The 5,031-nt window shown below is 40.8% G+C and overlaps 1 pseudogene; it reads left to right on the top strand.

The window, feature by feature from the left end:
- Positions 1-1,730: 1,730 nt before the first annotated feature.
- LOC105732769 (polyadenylate-binding protein 1-like) lies at positions 1,731-3,529 on the top strand (annotated as a pseudogene).
- The last annotated feature ends 1,502 nt before the right edge of the window (positions 3,530-5,031 follow it).

The raw sequence follows: 5,031 nt of genomic DNA, 5'->3' as shown, positions 1-5,031 counted from the left end.
TTAAAAAAAGTACCTGGAGCATTAAAAAATATATTTTCTATTATTTCTAAGTTTGCTTATTGTAAACTTATACAGTAAAAGATTAGGTATATTTCTAAATTTATTGTTTTCCATTGTCATTTAATATCCACATGTTAATTCTGTATGTAGGCATCGTGAATACATATTTATAAAGAGAAAGAAGGGAAATTAGTATGATTTTAATGACTATTTATAAGAAATATAAACATTTATAATAAGAAATTTATATTTCTTATTTATAAGAAATATAAAAATGTCTTATAAATATGGCTATTTATAAGAAAGCAAATCATCTCTAACCCAATAGGCTTTAAACTCCCTATTAGTAATTTGGCTAGAGTCCCACATTGACTCTAAGTGTTTTGTCTCGGAAGAAGCAGCTTAATGGTTTTTCTCCCAGAGAAATTTGGCCTAGTGTCGTGAAAAGAAAGGAACTGGCTAGGTGGGATTGTTGGTTTATGAAAACTTACATACAGGTAGGATCCTTTTGTTAGAATCTTATTGGGTCAATTCTTATGCTTCTTCAATATTCAAGGTCAGGAAGCTTTTTCCATTGGGAAGCCTTCCTTGCCTACAAGCATTAGCTAAATTAGACGCCTCTGAACTCCTATGCCATCCTTTAATTGCACTTAATTTCATACGCATTTCGTATGTTTTATGATTCTGCCTCCTTCTTTATTCCATGAGCTCAATGAAAAGAGAAACTGCAATGTTTATCATGCAACTAATTTAGTGTTTGACATCTACATACTAAGTAAGTAAACCGGTATAAAATATATTTGATCAGAGGAACTAATTAACTTGACGTAAAGACTTGAATATTGCCTTTTTCCTTGGCGTTTAGTGCTGAGGCTGCGGACAACATGCGTTTATTAAAAATTTAAGAAAAGTTCCCAGCACTTTGGGAGGCCGAGGCGGGTGGATCACGAGGTCAAGAGATCGAGACCATCCTGGTCAACATGGTGAAACCCCGTCTCTACTAAAAATACAAAAAATTAGCTGGGCATGGTGGCGCGTGCCTGTAATCCCAGCTACTCAGGAGGCTGAGGCAGGAAGAATTGCCCTGAACCCAGGAGGCGGAGGTTGCGGTGAGCCAAGATCGCGCCATTGCACTCCAGCCTGGGCAACAAGAGCAAAACTCCGTCTCAAAAAAAAAAAAAAAAAAAAAAAATTAAGAAAAGTTGGGTCACACTGCCACGTGTGCACCTATGCAACAGTCTTGCATGTTCTTCACATGTACCCCAAAACCTAAAATGCAATAAGAAAAAGAAAAAAAGAAAATTAAGAAAAGTCTCAAAAAAAACTTTTAAAAATCACCCCCAGAATTTCCCCCAAAATCAGCATCTACTCCGCCGGAGACTTACTATTTTTTCTTCCTCTTTTATGAAACAACCCGGTGACGCAGCCAAGACCGACCCCGCCTGCGTCCCTGCAGCAGCCTCAAGGAGGAACCAAGAGACAGAGGCCTTCCAGCTGCCGGCACCGGTCGCCGACACCCTCGCTCCTCGCCGGCAGCTGAGAGCCGGCAGCCAGCGGCGGCCAAGCAACCTCGCTCTGTGGACGGTGACTCATTTCCGATTCGGATATTTTTGTCCCTCAGCGCGTGCCCTTGCTTCCTGTCCCCCCGCTCCTGGACCCCGGCCCGGCAGTCGCTCTCCTCCTCTCACAGAAGGGTCGCGGCCCGTGGCCCTAGAGGCAGCCGTGCCGCGATGAACCCCAGCGCCCCCAGCTACCCGATGACCTCGCTGTACGTGGGAGACCTGCACCCCGACGTGACCGAAGCGATGCCCCACGAGAAGTTCAGCCCGGGCCCATCCTCGTCATCTGGGTCTGCAGGGACCAGACCACCCGCCGCTCCCTGAGCTACAGTAGGTGAGCTTCCTTCAGAGCGTGCTCTGGCCGCCATGAACTTTGATGTTATAAAGGGCAAGCCGGTACATGCCCTGTGGTCTCAGCGCGATCCATCACTGTGCAAAAGTGGAAGAGGCAACGTATTCATTTAAAATCAGGACAAATTCGTTTAGAAAGCACTGTGTGATGCATTTTCTGCTTCTGGTAACATCTTTTCCTTTAAAGTAGTTTGTGATGAAAATGGTTCCAAGGACTGTGGATCTGTACACTTTGAGACACAGGAAGCAGCTGAAGGGGCTATTGAAAAAATGGATGGGATACTCCTAAATGGTTTCTACATATTTGTTGGTCGGTTTATGTCTCCTAAAGAACAAGAAGCAGAACTTGGAGCCCTAGCTCCAAGTTCAAGGTTGGACCTGCCTCAAGTGTGAAAGTAATGACTGATGATGGTGGAAAATCCAAAGGATTTGAATTAGTAAGCTTTGAAAGGAATGAAAATGCACAGACAGCTATGGATGAGATGAATGGAGAGGAGTTCAGTGGAAATCAAATATATGTTGGGCAAGCTCAAAAAAAGTGGAACGGCAGACAGAACTTAAGTGCAAATTTGAACAGATGAAGCAAGATAGAGTGCTAACGTTTATGTGAAAAATCTTGATGAGAGTATTGAGGATGAACGCCTCCAGAAAGAGTTTTCTCCATCTGGTATAATCACTAGTGCAAATGTTATAATGGAGGCCACTGGTTGCAGCAAAGGGTTTGGTTTTGTATGTTTCTCCTCCCCAGAAGAAGCCACTAAAGCAGTTACAGCAATGAACGGTAAAACTGTGCCAGCAAGCCATTGTATGTAGCTTTAGCTAAGAACAAAAAAGAGCTCCTGGCTCACCTCACTAACCAATATATGCAGAAGATGGCAAGTGTATGAGCTGTTCCCTACCCTATAATCAACTCCTATCAGCCAGCACCTTCTTTGGGTTACTTCGTGGCAGCTGTCCCACAGACCCAGAACCGTGCTGCATACTTCCTCCTGGCCAAATTTCTCAACTAAGACCAAGTCCTCCCTGGGCAACTCAGAGTGTCAGACCTCATCCACTCCAAAATATGCCTTGTGCTATCTGCTCAGCTGCTCCTGACCACCATTTAGTACTCTGAGACCAGCTTCTTCACAGGTTCCACCAATCATGTCCACACAGTGTATTGCTAACTCATCAATACAGACAATGGGTCCATGTCCTGAGCTGCTACTGCTGCGTCCACTCCTGCTGTCCACATCATTCCACAGTACAAATATGTTGCAGGAATTTGCAATCTTCAGCAGCATCTTAATGCACATCCACAGATTACCAGGCAAGCAGCCTGCTATTCATGTCCAAGGTCAAAAATTTTTGACTGCTTCCATGTTGGCATCTGCCCCTCTTCAACAGCAGAAGCAGATGTTAGGTGAACGACTCTTTCCTCTTATTCAAGCCACACACCCTACTCTTGCTGGTAAAATTACTCTTGCTGTTGGAGCTTGATAATTCAGAACTTCTTCATATGCTTGAGTCTCCAGAGTCTCTCTGTTGTCATGATGAAGCTATAGCTGTACTACAAGCCTCCCATGCTAAAGGGGCTCCAGAAAGGAGTTAACAGTGCTACTGGTGTATCAACTGCTTAAAATTGATCAAGGACCACGGAAAAAACAAAAAAACAAAAAAACGTGTTTCAACAGAGAAAAATATCTGAATATCAAAAACTAAAATATTATGGAAAAGATACAAAATATAAACAAAAATAAGGAAAGCAAACTTTGAACCTTATGTACTGAGCAAATACCGAGTCTAGCAAACTTACTAGTCCTAGATTACTTATGATTTGAAAACAACAACAAAATAAGAAAACACAGAAATACAGTAAAATTTAAAAACAAATTAATGTTTTACGGACCCTGAAAAAAAAAATTTTCAGAAAAGTACAAAAATTTAAAGCATTCCTTTAATTTTGTAACTCTTAACTGGGATAGGTCAGAATGTCAGTTTTGTTTTAAATAACAGACTTGGTAACTAAGCAAGGTAATATAACATGGATTATGAAATTCTTGGTTTAATAAAACTTCCTTAAACGGTTAACAAAAACCTGAATAGGCTAAAAACATAAGGACATTATGCCATGTATCTACACATAAGAGGTGGATGTGGCCAGGCACTGTTCCTCACAACTGTAATCCCAGCACTTTGGGAGGCCAAGGCGGGCAGATCACAAGGTCAGGAATTTGAGACCAGCTTGGCCAACATAATGAAACCCCGTCTCTACTAAAAATACAAAAAATTAGCCCAATGTGTTGGCGGGCACCTGTAATCCCAACTACTCAGGAGGCTGAGGCAGGAGAATCACTTGAATTCAGGAGGTGGAGGTTGCAGTGAGCCAAGAGGGCGCCATTGCACTTCAGCCTGGGCAACAGTGTGAGACTCTGTCTTAAAAAAAAAAAAGGTGGATGTGTATGCATTAATACTAATATGTGAATCAAATAATTAGTCAATTTTTTTCCAAAATGGTTGCTTATTTAACTTAATTCAACCATTTTGTTTTTCAAAACTTAATGGGAGTATAAACACAATCTGACTGTTAAACAGGTTAAATCTAAACTCTCCACACCTTTATCTAGCAATTCCTATGTTGTATAACTTTCTTCACTGCCACATCACAGCTATGATTTTGTAAAGCATTTATTTTTACAGCATTGGGATTTGTAGCTATTAGAATATCAAAGCTATAGGAATATTTCAAATATTCCAAATATAAAAACAAATTTGATTTCAAAGAGAAGTTTTGCACATTTAAATGCCTGAAAATAAGGCATATAATAAAGAGCCTGGTAGACAGTTTACTCTGACAATATCACTGAAAATGGCTATAAAATCTGATGGAAACTCTGAAAAATCACCTTTGAGGATGATACAGAATTCATTTGCTTTGTAAACTGACCCTGGAGATGTGTCAAATATTTGTAGTATCCACAATAAACGGTTGAAACCATGACTGGGAGATTTCTTGGGCCTGAAATAAAACATTCATTTTAGTGATTCTTATTTAATGTGGTGAGGTGATATAGTCTATCAGTTTTTCTTTAGGTATCCCTATTAATATCCACTTCTTAATTTTCAAAAAGCATAACTAAGC

The sequence above is a fragment of the Aotus nancymaae genome, unplaced genomic scaffold (genome assembly GCF_030222135.1).
Source record: "Aotus nancymaae isolate 86718 unplaced genomic scaffold, 86718_ANA_hifiasm-v0.15.2.pri h1tg000029l, whole genome shotgun sequence".
Classification (NCBI taxonomy): Eukaryota; Metazoa; Chordata; class Mammalia; order Primates; family Aotidae; genus Aotus; species Aotus nancymaae.
The sequence above is the reverse complement of the archived record's forward strand: the minus strand, read 5'-3'. Positions and strand labels throughout refer to the sequence as shown.